The 23,616-nt window shown below is 31.8% G+C and overlaps 1 pseudogene across 1 annotated transcript in view; it reads left to right on the forward strand.

Moving 5' to 3' along the window:
* LOC144554385 (putative aldo-keto reductase 1) overlaps nucleotides 1–23,361 on the forward strand; it is a 46,823-nt pseudogene extending 23,462 nt beyond the window's left edge. The window contains exons 7-8 of the transcript XR_013511609.1: nucleotides 22,695–22,848; nucleotides 23,054–23,361. The product of XR_013511609.1 is annotated as a putative aldo-keto reductase 1 (transcript). The remainder of the gene's footprint in view (nucleotides 1–22,694; nucleotides 22,849–23,053) is intronic.
* Nucleotides 23,362–23,616: the final 255 nt, after the last annotated feature.

The following is a 23,616-nucleotide window of genomic DNA, read 5'->3' on the forward strand; positions in this document are numbered from 1 at the left end:
CCTCATTTCCTATGTCGATTTACTGGCAGAGAATAGCAATTATGGGAATTATTCAATCGAGAAGTACAGTTTGAGAACAAGACTGACCTGAACAAGCATTTTAGCTTGTTTGGGCTAATGAACTGTACCAGTAGTGCTGGTATGGGAAAACGGCTCCTGAATCGGTGGCACCTACATTCTATACCAATTGAAAAATAATATTTCTTTGTTAAAATGGTACAGCAGTATAGTACCTTACTATTGGCACCTATACCAATTAGTAAATACTGATTTTGGATGCAAGAGGATACATTACGGAAGTTTACTACTATGGCTGAGATTGTCATGGACCTCCATAAAATAGATAATGGAGAGTATATGATCTCACCCAGCTATGAGACAGAGCTAGCTTCTCTCAAGGATCAACCCTCCTTCTCCCTGTGCGACCTTCCACCGTCACATGCTATCCTCCCCCTTCCCTGCACTTTCCATCCAGCTTTACCCCGTCACACACACGAACCTCATTTCAGTTTTCTGGTATTCTGGTAATATGGCAAAACTGTTCAGTTTTCTGATTTACTCATTTCAGTAGATCATAAAAGGTGGAATATATGAAAATTGATTTACTCATTTCAGTAGATCATAATTAAAATGAGTAGATATGGAAGTTCAGTACCGCAATAACAATAAATGGAAAACATGCGAAAGTTCATAAACTTGAGAAATGAAAAACGTGTCTGTCTGTGCATAAAAAATGGATACCAGAGTAACAACAAAATTTAGACTATGAGTACATATGAAAATTTATGTACTTTCAACTTCCGCATAATTAGTTTCTCAAATTTTCACGTCCTGAAGTAGGGCAGCCTGGAATTGATTCAGAATAACAGTATAGTTTAAAGTAAGGGGCAAAATTGTCAATTAGATATTTTATTAACATTAATTTCATTTTTTAGTGAAAAAAATCAAGAATGGGTATATTAATAAAATAGTTATATTTAGATGGGTAAATAACTAATTTTCAATTTTGAATGGAGAAATATCTAATTGAGAACAAGTTCTAATGGGCTTATATCTAAATTCTCCTTTATTTAATCCTTAAAATATATTACACAAACTGTGTTTCAGAGATGCTGAATTTACAAGAATTATATTTGTGTGAAGAAAATAAATACTTGTTTATAATGTGAACGCAGGATAACAACCCCACTCTTGTTTTTTTAATAGGAGCAGTTGTCCTTGTTGAAATTTTTTGTAGACTTTTTGAAGAATTTATCTGCTCAATTATTGAAAATCAAATATGAGTGCAAGTGCTGATTAAATTAGGCATGCACATGCAGTGCATACAATCACTGCTTTGCAGATGGAGTGGTCCCTCTGGTCTCGTGATATTGAGTCAGAAATTGTGCCACTTTGCAGGTAACACTTTTTCTTCTTTTTATTCTTATATCAAACATGCTAAAATACAGTAGCTTATATGGTTCCAGTTTAAGGTTCTTTCATATGCACCTGCATATGAAAAAAAAAAAAAAACCAATGACATAAATAGAAACTACCTCATTGCTATTGGCATTCATTTTCTCCCTTATTATTATAACGTCTTTTTTTGTTCAATTTCTAGTCTATAAAGAGAGACTTTGTAAACATAAAAAATATACACAAAAGTAGATAATAAAATGATATTATTGCTCTCTCTATCTATCTCTCTTGTTATATATTTACTTTATTTTTGTTGTGACTTTACTTTAAGTTTTCTACATCTTATATATATCTTAAATTTTTTATTGTTCTCGTGCTTGAATACCAAAAAAAAAAAAAAAAAAAAAACCCTGCTCTGTGGGGGTCTCAAGTTCTTTCCGAATTTAAATTAAAAATATAAGAATATCACAAGTTGATCAGGGGATCGAAAGGGACTGCTATTTTATAGCCCTTGGGTTTTGGCACTAGGTTACATGCTACAATCACTTCAGAAAATTGCAAATAAGCGATAGATTTGAAAATTTAGTTGTTTCAAAGAATATGGTTTTCTCTACAATTGATCCGGGCAACACAATTAAAATTATCAATAAATATCTCCGATCCAATAAATAATACAATACTCTAGTTTTGCTCACCAAATTTTCATTGATCGAACAACCGATACAAGACTGCGAGCAAAGCTAGCTTGTACTATGATCATCAAGAGAATTTTATGAGTGTAACTCTAAAATCTTTTAAAACCGTTGAAACCAGTCAATTTCACAAGTCATATGTGTACATATAAATTTTAAAATTTTAAAATTCATTTAGTATAAAATAAAATGGTAAAAAATAATGCAAAATAAATGTATTAAAGTAACATGTAGAACCTCATTTCGTTTACCTTTCAAAATTGTACTAAATAAATTCAAAATGTTCAAAATTTTGCATGTAAACACATTACTCATAAAGTAGATCAGTTTCAACATATTGAATTCATCGTTTGAAACCAATAAAAAATAATAGATTCAGGAGTTATGCTCACCAAGTTTCTCCATAACTGTTTTTCATAAAATTCTCAACTGTCCAAAAAAAAGAAGTGATTTTGTACCTATCTAAAAAAAAAATATTTATTTTTCAAAAAAACTTAAAATTTGGCCGTCAAACACATTTTAATATGGATATCATGTTAAATGATTCTAATCGATTGTTTGAATATTAAAAATAATGAAAAAGATGTGAGGTATGAATGAGACAGAGAAAATATTCCAATATTTTTCTAGGTGTAAATAAATTAGAATGTATGCATCTCCAACTCTATACGTTAGACATTATTCATTCCCAAGTTAATCTTTTCTTGCATGGCTCGCAATATTTCTCATTTGCATTGTTGCATCCTCGTTCTTGGATGTTTGCTTTATTCTCATTCTTCACAAGCCCTTGAGGAAAGCATTGTTGTTGGACAAGTATCATCTCCATTACTGTAAAAGATTCCCTTCACTTTACGGTTTGAGATTAACTCTCAGCCGCTTTGAGATTCGGGCTAGCACAGGTAGAAGTGTTACTGGGCTTTGAAATTTGTGCCAAGTTAAAATAAATGGTCCAGATCGAGTAATTGTAAAAGATTCTCTATTACAGTACCAGGGATGATGTGAATTCCATGTTTTTTATGTCGGATATCTCTTGTCTAGCTCTGTTTTCTCTTCTCCAATAGGTACATTACAGTCTTGCATAATCTCTCCGTTGATGCGAACTTCATTTTTTGTTGTTGTTGTTGTTATTAGCTTAAATAAATAGTAGCTAATGCACAGTTCAATTAATTTTTTTTGTTACTACAATAGTTATTTCTTTTAGATTGATAATCTGATGTGATAATTGTTGGGATGTACCCGAGTTTCTAAATTAGCAAATTTGCTTTAAAAGAAAAACATTTTTTTAATGACACGCTAGCTAATTAATTGGTTCAAATATTTTCTTTCCTTATATGTAGCACTCTCACTCTCTTAATTGCAATTCATGGTTAATTTTTGTGATGGAGTGATTTCGAAATTATGAACCCCTTAATTGCTAAACTCAGTGACGTGGCTAATTTTAATTTCTAAATGTTTTATGTTATAGAGATGCTCTTTATATTCGTTTCGTTCTGTGTGTGGTACCTCTTCCTTTTGATTTTGTTTTCTCTTTTGTAAATTTAAAGCTTCATTTAATTATTCATAAGGCGTGTAAAGCATAATTGCAAGACAAGAAAATGGTGAAATGCTCTTGCTTTTAGTAATGTGGATATCCATATCTTTTATTCTTTACTTCTTCTTTCCTCTTTAATGATATGGAAATTCTTTGCTTGAGAGACTAGCATGTACTCTTTCCACTTTTAAACCCCTTAACAAACCAGAAATTTTAAATTTACCATTCATTAAAAAAAGAAACTAATTCACCACGAATTATATGGAATTCAAAATTCACCATGGACGCAACTTCATGTTGCGTCCAAAAATTGGCCACTCAAGCTGGTTAAAAAAGAAGAAGATTTTGGATGCAAGACTCAACGTGAAGTTGTGTACATGCTAAATTTCAAATTCCCAAAAGATCGTGGTTTTTTTATTTATCATTTTTTTAATTAATGATGAAAATAAAAGTTTCAGCTTAACAAACAATTAGATTTCTTTTCCTTTACTTTATCATTTTTCTCTCTCTTTTTTTTCCTCTTCCAAATAGGTTATAAGAGGAAGATAGGTATATTATATAAGGTATCTTTCTTTTACTTTTAAAAGAGAGGTATATTAGGGGTTTTATTCTCTCTTTTTTCTTTTACTTTTCTGTACAGCAGGTATATAAGAGGAAGATATCTCCCTCTCTCCTCTCACTATCACTTCTAAATTTTGGTAATTCCATACAAATAATTTTTCTTTTATTTTACATATAGTTGAATTTGACCATCAATTTTAGTGCTCAGTGTTAAGGGATAATTACAAAAGCAGAACAACAAACTAGAAAATACAGAAACACATGGAATGCTAGAGCAACAACTTCTCTATTTTGGATCATATCTCTTACAAGGTAAAGATTTTATGTTGTCTTCAATATTTCTGTGTTTTATTATAATCTTCTCTATTATGTATATGGATCATATCATTTTATAATTACTTTATTATTATTTTATGATGATTGTTACCATTATGTTCTATTACTTATAAGTGTCATTTAATATTTCAAACGATTTTAGTATGATTTTAGTGGTAATTTCATAGTGGAAGAGAGAACATTTATATATTCTTAAAATTCTGAAATTCTTATTAATTGATATCAGACTATGTTTTTATAATATGGGTTATTCACTTCTTAGTGTGATTGCACATAAAAAAAAAAAAATTAATCACATCGGAGTGAATTATAAGGCTTCAATTTGTTCAATTACTTTTGTAGCCTATTATGTATACAAATAGCAAGGACAAGTATAAAAAAAATTTGCTACAGTTTTTTTATTTGAACTTATGGACTACAACTACAAGTATAAAAAAAATTCAATTAAATAATTTAAATGATCTACTAGAAGTAGCAAATGTATAAGATTTTTTTTTTACTTTTTATAATGGAATTTAAGGAAACTAATATTGTGCAGTAATTGATGAAAGAGAGTCCACGCTAGAAGAAAGATTATTCAGGGGCAAAATAAATTATATGTTGTGTTAATATCAGTCGCCAGTTTAAAATTCCACAATTTCAAATCAAACTATTTTAAATTGAATGGTCAAAATCAATTTTTATTTCCCATTTAAGGAAATTTGTCAAACAATCTGAATATCACAACCAATTAATAGAAATGCAGTTGCTGACTTATCAAACTTACACATCAAAACAAATTCATGTTATTTAGAAATTATGTATCAGATTTCTCATTATCTTAAAATCAAGTGAATTAATGATAAATTTTAAATTCTTATTTTGATCTTAAACGAAAACTTTCATGTAAATTTAGAAAAAAACATTGCCTAAATGAATCATTTAATTAATTAATACTATTAGTATACTATCTAAAGCCTTAATTAACAAAATTAAAACACAAATAATGACATAAAAGTATAGATTTTGATGAAAGATATTAATTTCAACAATTTTTCATTATGTTTGTTATCATTTGTTCGTCCTTTTTAACGTCAATAGACAAAATCATTATTTCTTAGATTGAAGAAATTGACCATTGCAATGCAACCATCAAAAGGGAGCCAGTGTTGCAGAGTTGGTCGGACCACTACTAAAACACCTGAAACTAGACAAGGAGTGAGTTCCTCAAAATTTCAGAGATGGAAAATATCATCGAACAAATTAGCATAGAGGTTGAAAAGACAAAAAAAAAACCACACGACTAGACCCCATAACCCACAAGTCCCATCCCTTTTTTTCGCTGTTTAGTCAAGGGTTAATTTTTTTTCGCTAAGCAGGATGTGATGGCATATAATGTCCCCTGGATGTTAATTATAAACTATCACATTTTTTTTTATATGTCGAATTTCTCCATATCCCTTCTTTATTGTCGATATTTTTAATTTATTTTTCTATTAATAATAAATTCGGCATATATGAGGGTGTCTGTCAAATTGCAGACCACCGTCTTTCCTTTTTGTACGATTAGCTATTTATTATGCTTTTAATAAAGATACGACTATATCAAGAGCACACATTTTAATTAACAGCAATACAACGAAATTCATTAAAGCTTATAAAACCAAATGGATGAACCAATAAGGTTCTTCTTAAAAAGTAAAGATCACACGGCATGGACTAATTAAGTGTGCATATATAGGCACTTGAGAGGCAAAAATAAAAAAAGATGACATTGCTGTTATGAAAAGAAATGTGCCTCACATGGGTTCTATTCATGGTTGTAAAACTCTGAATCAGATGAATCAGTCGGAATCTGAAGAATCGAATCGGAAATTCGGATTTTTTTTACTGAAGCTTGTTTAGTAGCAAAAAAATAGAAAAAAAAATTTGTAAAACAATTATATTAAGACAAAATATTACACTCAAATAATACACTAATTATAAAATATAATACAAGAATTAAAAACATAAGACATTTTTTATTGTCATAACTTATGCCAAGCTGGCTGGATCACTAATCCTCTATATCAAAAAATACGAGGGGGGTATTGTTGTGCAGACCCAACTGTATTAAAATACAAAGGGGGATCACATCTCCTCATCGTCCTCATCACATAATTTGGCTGAGTCAACCCGATTCAACCGAATTTTGATGAAAAAATCATATGGGTGTGAAACTCAGACGACACAGCTCAAACCTGACCGATACTGTTCTGACTCAGCCGATTTTCCAATCCATGGTCCATTGATTACTAGTACCAGCAGGCTTATCACCATCAGCTTCCAGAGCCGGTACTAGCGGCGGGGGCATTTTACCCAGATAGTACGCTTGATGAGGAGCGTATTATCTTTCAGATAGTGTGAGGCCTCCAGGACCGACCTCTTGATGCAGGTGTTGTAGCCCCAACTGGCCTTGCCATGCCATGGCGAGAAAGTCATCAGATTCAAAGAAGCAGGGGTAGTTCTCAACCATTTGTAGGTGGTCCAATCCCGGACAAATAGAAACTGATACGTGGTCGGAGATCGACTCAATGAGGCCTTGCAGGTAGAATTGTATCACCTAGTTGTAGCCTCCCACTGAGAAGTTCTCTGACTCGATGCTGTCCGTGTTGCTGATGCTTTTAATGATGCAGTAGTCTGTTATGACGAACAACAGGGGCTCTGAGACCATTGCAATATTTAGATGAGAAATATGTAGAGTTATATATACTGATATTTGACCCTGGTAACGTTGTAGGATGAGTTCATTGCAATTTTCTGAAGGTTCTTGCATTTATAGATAGATGGGTCATGAGTTGCCGCCTCAGAATTAATTACACAATATAAGTAATATAATCTCAGATGTTGAGGGATATTTATTGTCAAATCAATATCTTTGAATGAAGAAAATGACGATCAGGTTCCACACATTCGGCGGTACAGATTTTAGAATATCAGACCGTTTTCTTACCTCTTTCGTATTGGAAATTGAATAGCACTTAATTAGCAATTGATGCAACCTTTCGACTCACACTGTGACTGTCCTTTGATCTTAAAAACGATCCAGTTGACTAGACGAGGGAAATTCCTTGAGTCCACTCACAGGTCTCCCGGGAATAACCAAAAAGGTATTAATGTCATTCTTAGGCGTTTGGCGTTGGGGAATTAAAGTGGCAAGTCATTTATATATCTTATTAGGACAGTGTGTCATTTAATAACTTAATTAGTTTAATTATTATTTAAATATTTTTATAGGACGGTGTGTTTAGAGGTTAAAATAAGTCTAATGTTCCATTGGTATGTGATCAAAATAAGTCTAATGTTCAGTCAAAACCTTCCAATTCAAGTTATGTATGAATTTGTTTTTAAAGTATAAATTATAAATGTTAAAACCGAGTATGAAAACACAAATTATTATGAAAACGTGTATAATTCATATTTATATAGAAAAAAATACCAATCAATCTTAAATCTGAATTCAAATGAAGCACTACATTAACCAATATACCAAAAACATTAAACTAAATTTCAAAAAGACATAAATTAAAACAACACATATAAAAAACATTACATTTACCAATATAAATAAATTTACAATTACATTTAACAAATTGTTAAATGAACAACATTCTAACTAAAAGTAACATGTAAATATAACATAAAACCCAAGGTATGAGACTTTATACATTTACATGATCAACATCTAAAAAAAACTACGGTTAAACAAAATAAAATATAAAAAAACTTCATCAGAACCTGAAAAATGCAGTTATGCCTATAGGTTACAATGATTACAGATCTCCTTGCAAGCTTTTTGAATTAGGGTAGAACACTGAAAATCGAACACTCGAGCGAATGGTTACATCCGTTTGAAGTTTCTTCATCCTCTATTGCCTTCTCAGTGAAGATATTGCCTCCCTTGTCTTACCACTCGCCTTAGCATCATCTGTTTAGAGGAATTGCCTCAAAGGAATATATATGTACATGGAAGATATGTTTTATATATGAGAGACATGTCTTAGAAAAAGATAGATTGAGATGCATTATAACAGGAGAGCACAGATCGATGACGTTAATTTTTTTTGCATTTCTTTTATCACACATGGATCATACAAAATGTTTGCATATGATTACAAGCATAATTTTTATCTAAAAAGCCTCCTACCGAGCATTTGTACAAGCTTGTGAAAATGAGGTAGAACATTTATATAGGTTTTTTTAATACTGTGCATTAATCTTGGATCACATTTATACACGGTTCTTTATAAAAATCTGTGTATGAATATTGAATCTCATTTTCGGAGTGCACATTCTTGCTTTACACATGGATTTAATTAAAATTTTGAGAAAATGTATATGATGTACCTTAGTTGATTAGCGTTTTTGTGGTAGTGACACTTCGCAAAATATTTCATTAATTCGTAGTCATAATTGAGAAAGTGTTTTTCCCGACCATCTATACAAAAAAGGAAAATTACCTTGTATAGTCTTATGCATATTCATTTACTACATACAGGAGGATTCTTGGAATTAAAGCCAAAAGAGGAGAATTTGTATGCCGTATTATCATATATCTCCATTTTTATATTATGCATGTAGTTGTCCTGATCTGCCAACGGTTGAGATTGAAAGATGAATTTTCGAATTGAATATCAACCCTGCAATCACATAATCTGTCCTCTTTTGATTAAATACATCTATTTTATGTGTAGAAGTTTTATATAGTTAAAAACATGCTCGTCACACAAATTGCTACATGGTTTATCACATTAAAACTAAATAAATCCTTTGCAATTTGTTTCCTTATTTCTCCTCACAACTATCTTCTATTCTTGCAATTAAATTATTTCCTTATTTCTCAATTTCCTCCGTTTCACTTCCCTGCCATCTATAAAAACTAATTAATATTCGCATGCCACGTTTTGTTAACTCTCAATGAATATTTCTACAATAATCAATTGTTATTAATATGTGTATACTAACTTATATAGAAAGTTTTTAAATACCAAAAAATTAACTCACATAATGAACAAAGATAGAAAAATACAATCCAATGTATTTTATGAAATAATTAATAATACGACAAGTTATCTAGCGAATAATCATTATAATGATAAAAATAAAAAATTAATATTAAGAATATCACAAGGTATTCTTTATACAAAGTTATTTAGAGGAGAGTTTCAGTATAACAAATTTAAAATGTGCAATTTGGGTTATAAATTTTCAAATATTTTGTTTAGGATTATTGTACTTTTGTGAATAGATGAATAGCAGATCTTGTGCTGAAAAAAGCAATAAATATTTCTAATCTGAAGGGAAAATGAATAATATCTAGAATTTTCGAGTAGAGAAATTTCTATTGTTAAAATAATTTTCATCAAGAATATATACGTAGAGAAAATACTTATTTGAATCATCTAATATTTTTTAAATTTGTTTCTTTATATATCATCTCCTCTAAATCGTTTAATGACCTGTCTCGCTTGTGGTGAAAATCAAATATTAAACCGCAATGATATTTAAAAAAAAAAATGTTATATTTGATCTTTTTTTTTTCATTTGTTGTTGTTTCTTTTATTATTATTGATTATTTGGATTTCTATTTTTTTCAATTTGTCTTTTATTTTCATTTAATTTTGTGTGAATTACAAATAAAAATGTTCATTCATATTCTATTCAATCTTATAACATGTCTCCGTTGCAACGCATGGGCATGATACTAGTATTATATATACCAGTACCTCAACCAAGAGTATGATGAAGAAATGGTCCTCTAGGGTATTCTCGTTGCTCGAATACTAAAACATTAAATGTGCTAATACAAGATTTTGTAATTTGCATTGGTGTCTGTGCAAAAATGCAGCGGATGCAACTAGTTTTTTTAATTATTAATTACATCATTTCGTGCACGGAGATGACATGCTTTTGCATGCCTAATTAATTACATCATTGCGTGTTTAATTACATCAAGTATATATTCATCCAGGAACCTCTAAGCCTACAAAACAGAGCAATCAACAAATGCAGCAATAATTCCATCGTCGCTAGTGTGCTCAAATTTTTGCCGAAATGGTACGCGCTATCTTTTTTATATAGATGTCAAAATTAAGGTTTTCTATGAAAGATGAGTGTTCAGAAATTAATTAGCGAGAAATTCCTCCAATTCATTAATATTCTTTAAAATTACTTTTGCGCACTGTGTGATTTAATGAAGGCATCAAATCAAGTTGTCATAAAGAAGGTCGGGCCAGTTGGTGGGACGAGTGGGGTAGTGAAAGATATGGATGTCAATGGCATCAATCGCATTGTTAAGATCAGTATTCAACATCGTCCTGACGTTATTGATTCTCTTACTGTACGTTTCCTACATGATAACGGTAAGGAAAGTACTGAGGAGTGGGGTTCAGTTTTTGGAACTCTGGCAGAGGTACCACCTTTTTTAATCTCTAAACTAATAAAATTCCAACTCTTTTAGCGAGAAGTGGAAAGTCTTATTTCTTGGTAAAGCAAATTGACCACATTGCTCCATTACTTGATAACAATAGAGGAAGAATGTAGTGAAATGTAGGACATGTTATCCTACTGTTAGCAGGACCACTTGAACTGGTACTGATAATTGTACCAATGGGGCTTCTTAAGTGATGAAAAACAAAATAATATAGTGACCGAGGATTTTTATGTGAAAGTTGGCAAAATAAAATTAAAAAGTAATCATTAAATCGAACCTACACTTATGTTGGAATGAAATGAAGTGAATTTTGTCACCAATTTTGAAATTTGATTAATGTGTTCATCAATAGTATATGTTTATTAATGGAGCCACCAAAAGGATATTAATGATATATGTTATATGCTCTTTTTCTTGTAGTTAAATCTTGAAGATTCTGAGTACATTACCTCCGTTAAAGGCCACTTTGGTACACGCGGCTCTGGTGATATTACTCTGAGATCACTTGAATTTGTGACAAACATGAGAAGTTTTGGACCATATGGTTTAGGAGGGGAAAATTCCTTTGAACTTCGAGCAATTAGTGGTCAAATTATTGGTTTCTATGGACGCACAGGATCGTATATTTATGCACTTGGAGTTTACATCAAGGTGTGTAATAAAATTATTATTATTGATAATAAATATCTCTATTTTCTCTATTGTAAAATCCATCTTAAATCAAGTAACAGACAATTTCATAAAATATTCTACATTACTAAAATGTTAAACAAAATCTACCTTCAAATTTGTAAACAAAACATAATTCTTGGACCCAAATATGGATCATATCATGCACCCATTCTCTTCCCTCTCGTTTACTTCCACCTTGTATTGTCTAATAGAAAATGTATTCAGTCGACCTCCAGGTACTTGTCCTCTTAATATGTATTCATTTCCTCCTTTTGGAAATTAATAACTGCAATTTACTTCACCCAGGACACAACAGAAAGCATCCAGAAAGAACTTGAGGATTGCAAGCAGGTCTCTTTTTCTCACCATATTCCCACAAATATATTTCTTACATTGTTTAATGACTCACTTAGAGATTGTCAATATTGATTTTTCTCTCTTTTGGACACAGAACTTGAAACACACAGAGGCCAACTATTTGAAGCTAATGGAAAATTTAAGAGCTGAGCTGGATAACAAAGAGGAAATTCAAAAGAAACTCGAATCTGAGGTACTCATCCTGGAGTATTATTTTTCATACTTTGCTAATTGGTTGTTCACTTTTGATTGACTCGTATATGCATTGGTTTTTCTATTGATAGATTGAGTCGTTGAAAAGAAAGAATGATGAATTACCAAAATTAAGAGCTGAGTTGGATAACAAAGATGAAATTCAAAAGAAACTCGAATCTGAGGTACTGATCCTGGAGTATTATTTCTCATACTTTTTTAATTGGCTGTTCACTTTTGGTTGACTCGCATATGCATTGGTTTTTCTATTGATAGATCAAATCCTTAAAAATTAAGAATGATGAATTACCAAAATTAAGAGTTGAGTTGGATAACAAAGATGAAATTCAAAAGAAGCTCGAATCTGAAGTACTGATCGTGGAGTATTATTTTTAATAATTTTTCAATTGGTTCTTCACTTTTGATTGACTCCCATATGCATGGATTTTCTATTGATAGATCGAGTCCTTAAAAAGCAAGAATGATGAATTACTAAAATTAAGAGCTGAGTTAGATAACAAAGATCAAATTCAAAAGAAACTCGAATCTAAGGTACTAATTGTGGAGTATTATTTTTCATATTATTTTAATTTGTTGTTCACTTTTGATTCACTGGCATATGCATTGGTTTTTCTATTAATAGATCGAGTTCTTAAAATACAAGAATGATGAATTACCAAAATTAAGAGCTGAGTTAGATAACAAAGAGGAAATTCAAAAGAAACTCGAATCTGATGTACTGATTGTGGAGTATTATTTTTCATACTTTTTTAATTGCTTGTTCACCTTTGATTGGCTCGCATATGCAATGGTTTTTCTATTGATAGATCGAGTCCTTAAAAAGCAAAAATGATGAATTACCAAAATTAAGAGATGAGTTGGATAACAAAGATGAAATTCAAAAGAGGCTCGAATCCGAGGTACTGATTGTGGAGTATTATTTTTCATACTTTTTTAATTGGTTGTTCAATTTTGATTCACTCGCATATGCATTGATTTTTCTATTAATAGATCGAGTCCTTAAAAAGCAAAAATGATGAATTACCAAAATTAAGAGATGAGTTAGATAACAAAGATGAAATTGAAAAGAAACTCGAATCTGAGGTACTGATTGTGGAGTATTATTTTTCATACTTTTTTAATTGGTTGTTGACTTTTGAGTGACTCACATATGTATTGGTTTTTCTATTGATAGATCGAGTCCTTGAAAAGAAAGAACGATGAATTACCAAAATTAAGAGCTGAGTTGAATAACAAAGATGAAATTCAAAAGAAGCTCGAATCAGAGGTACTAATTGTGGAGTATTATTTTTCATATTTTTATAATTTGGTGTTCACTTTTGATTGACTCGTATATGCATTGGTTTTTCTATTGATAGATTGAGTTCTTAAAATGCAAGAATGATGAGTTACCAAAGTTAAGAGTTGAGTTGGATAAAAAAGAGGAAATTCAAAAGAAACTCGAATCTGAGGTACTGATTGTGGGGTATTATTTTTCATACTTTTTTAATTGCTTGTTCACCTTTGATTGGCTCGCATATGCAATGGTTTTTCTATTGATAGATTGAGTCCTTAAAAAGCAAAAATGATGAATTACCAAAATTAAGAGCTGAGTTGGATAACAAAGATGAAATTCAAAAGAGGCTCGAATCCGAGGTACTGATTGTGGAGTATTATTTTTCATACTTTTTTAATTGGTTGTTCAATTTTGATTCACTCGCATATGCATTGGTTTTTCTATTAATAGATCGAGTCCTTAAAAAGCAAAAATGATGAATTAACAAAATTAAGAGATGAGTTAGACAACAAAGATGAAATTCAAAAGAAACTCGAATCTGAGGTACTGATTGTGGAGTATTATTTTTCATACTTTTTTAATTGGTTGTTGACTTTTGAGTGACTCACATATGTATTGGTTTTTCTATTGATAGATCGAGTCCTTGAAAAGAAAGAACGATGAATTAGCAAAATTAAGAGCTGAGTTGAATAACACAGATGAAATTCAAAAGAAGCTCGAATCAGAGGTACTGATTGTGGAGTATTATTTTTCATATTTTTATAATTTGGTGTTCACTTTTGATTGACTCGTATATGCATTGGTTTTTCTATTGATAGATTGAGTTCTTAAAATGCAAGAATGATGAGTTACCAAAGTTAAGAGTTGAGTTGGATAAAAAAGAGGAAATTCAAAAGAAACTCGAATCTGAGGTACTGATTGTGGGGTATTATTTTTCATACTTTTTTAATTGCTTGTTCACCTTTGATTGGCTCGCATATGCAATGGTTTTTCTATTGATAGATTGAGTCCTTAAAAAGCAAAAATGATGAATTACCAAAATTAAGAGCTGAGTTGGATAACAAAGATGAAATTCAAAAGAGGCTCGAATCCGAGGTACTGATTGTGGAGTATTATTTTTCATACTTTTTTAATTGGTTGTTCAATTTTGATTCACTCGCATATGCATTGGTTTTTCTATTAATAGATCGAGTCCTTAAAAAGCAAAAATGATGAATTAACAAAATTAAGAGATGAGTTAGACAACAAAGATGAAATTCAAAAGAAACTCGAATCTGAGGTACTGATTGTGGAGTATTATTTTTCATACTTTTTTAATTGGTTGTTGACTTTTGAGTGACTCACATATGTATTGGTTTTTCTATTGATAGATCGAGTCCTTGAAAAGAAAGAACGATGAATTACCAAAATTAAGAGCTAAGTTGAATAACACAGATGAAATTCAAAAGAAGCTCGAATCAGAGGTACTGATTGTGGAGTATTATTTTTCATATTTTTATAATTTGGTGTTCACTTTTGATTGACTCGTATATGCATTGGTTTTTCTATTGATAGATTGAGTTCTTAAAATGCAAGAATGATGAGTTACCAAAGTTAAGAGTTGAGTTGGATAAAAAAGAGGAAATTCAAAAGAAACTCGAATCTGAGGTACTGATTGTGGGGTATTATTTTTCATACTTTTTTAATTGCTTGTTCACCTTTGATTGGCTCGCATATGCAATGGTTTTTCTATTGATAGATTGAGTCCTTAAAAAGCAAAAATGATGAATTACCAAAATTAAGAGCTGAGTTGGATAACAAAGATGAAATTCAAAAGAGGCTCGAATCCGAGGTACTGATTGTGGAGTATTATTTTTCATACTTTTTTAATTGGTTGTTCAATTTTGATTCACTCGCATATGCATTGGTTTTTCTATTGATAGATCGAGTCCTTAAAAAGCAAAAATGATGAATTACCAAAATTAAGAGCTGAGTTAGATAACAAAGATGAAATTCAAAAGAAACTCGAATCTGAGGTACTGATTGTGGAGTATTATTTTTCATACTTTTTTAATTGGTTGTTGACTTTTGAGTGACTCACATATGTATTGGTTTTTCTATTGATAGATCGAGTCCTTGAAAAGAAAGAATGATGAATTACCAAAATTAAGAGCTAAGTTGAATAACAAAGATGAAATTCAAAAGAAGCTTGAATCGTACCCATTGACACCCCTTCACCTCTTCTTTTCAAGACTCTCCTTTTTGATGGTATCTCTTTCCTTGGCCAAAGATAATGCATGTTACTACCATTTCGATGCATGGAACTTTATGTCACATTTTATTCTAAAAAAATGATCCCTAAAATAACGATTGATCTTGTGCTCTTAGTAAGATAATGATTCTGGAAAGGACATTTGTGAATAAATAGTTGATGTTTTCATAAACAGGAGAGGATTTGTGGCGGTAGTAGAAACATCGAGACGAAACCCCAAAACAGAGGAGATGGAGGCAATGACTATGTCTGTGGCCAGAAAGTGGGTTGCGGATGCAGACCTGATTCTGTGGGTTCCTGATTCAGCTGGATACTACCGACCTGCTAATCGGGTTGTTGAGATCGACGCTGTTGGATTTAGAGCGATGCTACTCGGACAGAGGACATAGATTACATGGGAATTTTATATTATTTATCTTTTCAAAATAGGGAGCGGTGTTTTATTTAATGGGTCAGACCACATTCGGTTTGATGTCTGGTCAATACCATTTGATTTGCTTTGAGATTCATGGAAAATTAAAATTATAAATTGTAAGTGAATCTAAAATGATTGCACAAATTTTACAGCGGATCAAATGGTTGAACATTGAGCATGAAATAATTTTAGTAATTCATCAAATGATTGCACAAATTTTTCTATTGAACCCTTTATCTCCCTTATATGAAGGTTGAAGTATGAAATTTTTTCAGGGTGGTGAAAAATAATTGTGGATTGTGGAATAAAATTGAAATGGACATGAAATAATTTTTTTATTGTCTTTATGTTTTGCATTTGTACATAGTTGATTTGGTTTAAGTGGCGAAGGCACGGATATATGAAATGCTCAAATGTGAAAAAAAATTATGTGGTGAAAAATGTGCTGTGAAAAATTTCGCTTCTTTTCCCTCTGCTTCTTTTATGCAAAAATCTTGCTACATTTACATTTAAGAAGAAAAAAAAGTGATGTATAAGATAGAATGAGACGAAAAGAATAAATGAGAAATAAAGAACAATTAACAGAAAAAGGTTCAACCTAATTGAAATACCAAATGTTGAGAATAATTGAATAATTGAAGGGTAGAATTGTAAAATAGGAAAAAGGGTAGTATTGTAAAATTATAAAATAGAAGTTACCGTTAGATACCAAATGAATACCAACGATACAATAGAATAGAAATAGTATAAATACTTATCTCCTATCTTGTATAAATAACAAATACAGAAAAATATTTTCTCCTCAGATTTGCATCTCTTAACAAAAAATAACACCAAACAACCTAATGACATAACACAAAATGCTGTCAAATGTCTCTGCAAATAGCGAGGGTTCACAGTAGAACAGTTAGAAAATATTTGCAATGCCAGAAAAGGTCAAAGGAAGAGAACTCCAGAATTCCAGAAATAAGATAAAAAGTACTCACATTTCAATTTATAAGCAGACCACACCATCTTCGTTCACGGCCCAACGTCCAGTGCCACTTGCAATTCCATCGGCACGACTACTTCTGGCACCAACACGGTTCCTGTTGTAAGTTCCGGGGATAGTTGATGGGTAAGGCCCAGGGAAAGGGTTAGTCGTTCCAGGATTGACTGACAGGATTGATTAATTGAAAGGCAGGGTTTGAGGTGCATGCGGATTCGTGTCGAGATTTGTGTGTACATTAAAATTGTAAATTGGTAAATTGAACAAACATATTTTTAATGCAGATCGAACGGCTCAGATCTGGCAAGAAAGGATGCATAAAAGTTGGATGCATTTTAATGGTTATTTATATGACCAGAGTTGTTTATATTTTGAACTTGGGTTATTTACAAAAACTGTTGATTAATTAAGAGTGCAATAATTATTTTCTTTCTTAATCAATATTTTAGATTTAATAAACTGAGAAATAGAAACACTAATAAAGCATTTGAATTTGATGGATAAATATACAATTAGTTTATTGTTTTGATGAACAAATATTTAATAAAACAGAAGATATATTCATGAACAGGCACAACTTTATATTTGACCTAACAATAATAAAACCAAATGGATGAACCAATAAGACTCAACAGTTCGATCTCGGTCCAAACAAACCACTAACCAGGTCTGAGGCCCAGTCTAAGGATGGGCAATTTACAGATCTAGAGATAAATAAGGGCCCAGACAATTGAAATTACGTATGAATTAAGATTCCGTATTGCAATCATACCTCACATTAGATTTTGACAGGAGAAGAACTTTGACCAATATTAAGTACGCTGTCACTGTTACAAAAATATTGTGTATAGATTATATCGTAAGGTTTACAGTCATAAAAAATATTTGGACTAATTAATTTTTTTGAAAGTAGTAGTTAGTACCATATTTAGAAAAAGTTAAATTTTAAATTAATTGACAGGTTTATAGACTTCAAACAAATGCTTTACAAAGTGGTGGTTTACAAACTTAATGATAAACAATTTACCGATTTAAAAGTCTTCCCATGTAATTATTAGTTTTGAAAAGTGCGATAGTGACCTTTCAGAAGTGATCCCACATAATTATTAGTTTTGGAAAGTCGATAGCGACCATGAATTTGTTTGCAACTGCAAAAATAAACGGTCTAAGTTTTGACACATATCTTTAATTGACTTGACTAACGACTTTATAGAAAATGACAGGAACTTTCTCTTGACAATATCACCTTCTAAATTAACTATTCTACTTGAAGAAAGAAAAACAAATCTATTTCTTTTGTGAAAATTATAATTTTTGTAGTTCGCCCAATTATGTTTCTAATTTAATATTTTTTAAAAATCAATTTCGTACTACATATATGCTTGTGTCTAATTTTCTTGTCAAATTAATCAAAGCTCTCTAACATCAAATCTCTGATCTTATATGACTTTGAGCAACTGTTTTTGAAATTACTTTTACCTTTTTTTTTTATCTGTCCACTAGTCAAGGGGATAACAGGAACTAGGCATTCATTCAAATGTGACTGCGGCAATCATCTATAAATGTCAAACTATTATAGATGTGTAGAGAAAGAGTGGCCTTCTCTTATTGCAGGAGAAAGCGTGTGTGTGTGTGTGTTGGTCGCACCCTTCTCATACACACCAAACCCTTTGGTTAAATACATAATACTTCCCGTCCTTTTTTACTTTGAGAGAAACAGAGAAGAACTCACGGAGACGAGAACTTGCCGATGACACTATTCATTTTAACCATCATCATCTTCATCACGGGGAGTTGCCTCTGTACAGCCAACGATACCCTCATGCCAGGTCAGACTCTTTATGGAAACCAAACCTTAGTTTCCAAAAAATGGCATCTATGAACTTGGTCTTTTCGGTTATTATAATCACTACCTGGGAATTCATATGGTAAACAATTATCATAATTTGTTATGGGTTGCCAATAGAGGCAATCCTATTCAAGTTTATCTTATGTCTGAAGTCTCTGAACTGCATATTTCATCTACTGGCAATTAGTACTTACCCAATCTCAGGCACTGGTCTGGTCAACAGATCTTACAAGATCGGATGACTCTGCCTCTACCATTGCAGTTTTGCTTGATACCGGCAATCTTGTTCTAAAAGAAGAGGGTAACATTTCTAGAATAGTATGGCAGAGTTTTGATCACCCAACTGATACTTGGTTCCCGGGAGCACCACTTGAATTTAATGCGGCCACAGGAAAGAATATTTTCCTCACATATGTCGATGATTATTCTTCCAGTTCTATTGAGTTCAGCTTGGAGTTGGATCCAAGTAGAGCTAGTGGGTTTATTATCAGACAATTATCAAGTAATGCTACATATCATGGTATATTTCTGCAATTAATTGATATAGTAGATGATGGCAATGGTTTAGTAATATTTAATGTTCCCAACAAAAATCATACATTCATACAATTACGTTGCTATCTGTTTGTTAGTATGTATTGGGTTAATGATCCTCCCAATTATAATACTCTTTGGTCTAGTCCTGATACTCGGTGCAACTTTGACTCAGTTTGTGGTCCATCTAGCTTCTGCTCAGCTGGTGGCCCATATGCAAGAACATGCTCTTGTCCTCATTATTTCCATCCTACAAATCAAGAAGCATGGTGGGGATACGGAAATTACGGTGACGGTTGTTCAAGAGATATATCACTCAATTGTCAAATTAATAGAAGTTCTAGTTTTGAAGATGTATTCCTCCCAATAGAAAACATAGATAAGTATCCTGATAATTCACAATTGCTTGTGCTAAAAGATGAAAACGAGTGTGCCGCAGCATGTCTTAGTAATTTCTCTTGTACTGCTTATTCTTATCAAAATGTAGCCTATGGTTTGAAGAGCTAAAAAATACCATCTTAAGAAGTGACTATGGGATTGGATATAAAATGAATATTCGTATTCAAATTGCTGCACCCAAACATAGTCATCGAGCACATTGATTTATCATTATGTCAGTCATAGGGGTTGCAACCTTATTGGTTGTTGGGTACTTGGGTTGTTGGTTTCTTGGAAGCGCAAAGCAATTTGCCATATCTTCAACAAATATGATATAACTGGGGACCAACTGGTAGCATATTCATATGCAGAAACAAAAAGTATCACCAAGAATTTCTTTCACAAGCTTGGAGAAGGAGGCTTTGGTAGTGTTTTCAAGGGATCATTACCAAATTCAACTGTTGTGGCTGTTAAGAGAATGAAAAATGCTTGCTCTGAAGAGAAGCAATTTAGAACGGAGGTGCAAATGATAGGAATAATTCAGCACATAAACCTTGTCAAACTTCTTGGATTTTGTTCCGAAGGCACTAGGCGGTTGTTGGTGTATGAGTACATGCCAAATGGATCTGAGAACTTTGCATAGCTTTGTTGTGTATTAAAGTCTTACATTTAGCCTGTTTAAAGAATCACACACCAAAAGTAACACAATTTTAGCCTTGTGTGAAAGGTCTGTAATGCTGGCTTCAGGTGGTGACGCACAACACCGGTGGTGGTGGAGAGGTCTGATGACTGGCGAAACTCCTTGAGTTTCTGTGAGAGTTCATCATCAGTTGCCATGGCGTATAACAAACAAAGTTCTGATAATTGTACAATTTTATCTATTGGTACGAATTGGTAGTGGATTTACAGTTCTGATACCATCTTAAAAACAAAAAGATAGTTGAATTGATTGTTTTATTGATATATTGATCATACTAGCCGTTGGAATTGAATCTATAAATGGAAAAGAAGCAAAATGTATTTTTTATCTATTTGTAGTATACATTTACAGGGCTAAGCGTTTCCAACAGGTTCTCTCTCCATGTACCATGTCACTAGCACAATAGAAAATTAAATAAAGAGAACTGTGTATTGTCTCTTTTGTTTTTTTTCCCAAATTTCCCAAATTATATATTCATCAATGATGACATTTTATTCATATTGTAACACTTATCAAGTGAATTATATTTTTAATTGTCTGAATTTAATTATCATCTTTAAACATCAGCAAACTATAAACAAATTGGCAAATTATATGAAATTTGTTCATTATCAAGTACATATATGCTATTTCTTTGCAAAAGTTTCTTTATATAATTTGGCCATATTAAATTGATTTAAAAGCAGTACTAAAAATTGTTCATTATCAAGTACATGCTGTTTTATTTAATCCTTAAAATCTATTCCACAAACTTGTTTATAATGTGAACGCAGGTTAATAACCCCTCTTGCCTTTTTAATAGCCGCAGTCGTTTTCCTTGTTGAAATTTTTTATAGACTTTTTGAAGAATTTATTTGTTAAATTATTCAAAGTTAAATAAGACTCACTTGCATATAATTCATCTCCGCCAGTATTACAAAACTTATGTGTCCAGTAATTGTTTGGGAACCTGAGGTCAACATTAAATATTGAAAGCAAAATGGATTGAAAGAATTGTTTTAAAACTGGAGATGATTTGGGTCATTCTACTAACTATGATAATATGATGTTACTGCATCCCTAATCAATTAGTAAAATTATCATTCCCTAACAGTACAAATATCAAAGCAACTCCTCTCTGTACTTGTTCAAGAGGAAAAACAGAGCAAGCGCAGATGGCCACTTCTAGAGTGAAATTGGGATCCCAGGGATTAGAGGTACTAATTATTTTGACACTTTTTTGTAATTTCCTTTTAAAAACCCTTTCATGCACAGTTTTACAGAGATAATTACGGTTATTTTTGCAGGCATCAAAGCTGGGTTTTGGATGCATGGGGCTCTCAAATGCTTACAACTCTTCGGTGTCTGACGATGACGGTATATATCGATAATAAAACACGCATTTGACAGCGGCATCACCTTCTTTGACACTTCTGATGTGTATGGACCTCATACCAATGAAATTTTGGTTGGCAAGGTTAGTTCTAGAGTTCAGTCTTATTTTGTTTTCATGTAGGGAAATTCTTCAGGGATGAAAAAATAATTAATGGCTACAACTTCGTTCAGATCATAAAGAAGATTTGTAAACACAGGTTTAGTGCAATGACACTGAGTCCCTAGTCTCACTATAGAGAGACACATGTTTAATTTTGGAAAATAGCATCTAAAAAATGCTAAAGTGTAGCAGGGTCCTTTAATAATTTCTTTTTAATAATGTTGCTTTCATACTTGATTTTGGGAAATCCAACATAAAAATTAAGTTTGGTCAATTTTTTAAAAATTTACTGAAAGGAGGAAATGAAAGTCACACATATTGCTTATTTCATATTGAGGTAAATTTTAAACCATATTGCTTATTTCCTTATTCTGACGGCTCATATTGGTTATCCAATCATCTCATACTAATTTTCCTTCTGATTTTTGGTTAAATTATATGCCCAATTAAAAAGCAATCATAATTAAGTTACTGATTAAAAATCTCTACAAAATAATGAAACAATGTTACACATACCACACTTCATAATACCAAAAAATGGTGTCTATTGATTTGTATCTCAAAGACAAGTACATCTTGCTGGTAATAAACTAATTATTTTTCATTACTGAAAAATAGACAAATCACCCAAGATTTGTGGGGGAGAATTTGGAGAAGAACAAACAATTATTTTTTCGGCTTGAGAGCCTAGCAAAGAAGCACAAATGCACAACTGCTCAACTAGCTCTGGCATGGGTTCTTCACCAAGGGGATGATGTGGTTCCCATCCCAGGTTTGCTTGATTTATTTTCTATCATTCCTTCTAAAATAATTATTTTTTAGAAAACAAACATTCCTTCTCAAATGGTTGTAAACAATATATGCTTGTTATTATAAACTTTTCATGGAAGGCCAATTGCTATAACAATAGCAAAACAATGACTAAAATAATAATACTGACAATTGAAATGTAATTTTCTTTTTGTGGGTTATATCAGGAACCACCAAAATTAAGAACTTGGAGAGCAACATAAGTGCACTGAAAGTGAAACTCTCAGATGAAGACATCAAAGAGTTAACTAATCTGGTAAATGCAGATGATGTGGCAGGTAGTAGATCAGTAAGTGGAAATGAACTTGCAAACTGGAAATATGCAAATACACCACCTCTCAATCTGTGAGAAAAATGAACATCTTTGACGATTTACTATTTTTGTTTACTTTCCGTTTTAATAAATTGGCAGACGAGCAGCTATTATATTGTAGTTACTTCCATTTTATTTTTGTTTTGTTGGTACTATCTTGTCCAATTACTTTCAATTTTATTATAAACTTGACAGTAAACTACAAAAAAAAAGGCAAAAAAAAAAAATGACCCGCCATAACTAAAATAGTCACATAATACCTTATAAAGAAGAAGCAGCAAATGATCTCTCCAAAGTAGCTGTTAAGGATAAGTGGATCACTAACCCCAATAAATAAAGTCACAAAATGGGTCCTATCATTGAAAATTTTTCAATGTCCAGTGAATTTGATTGATGTGATCTAGTGTTCACACCGGC

Source organism: Carex rostrata, chromosome 5, assembly GCF_964058835.1.
Source record: "Carex rostrata chromosome 5, lpCarRost1.2, whole genome shotgun sequence".
NCBI classification, from domain to species: domain Eukaryota; kingdom Viridiplantae; phylum Streptophyta; class Magnoliopsida; order Poales; family Cyperaceae; genus Carex; species Carex rostrata.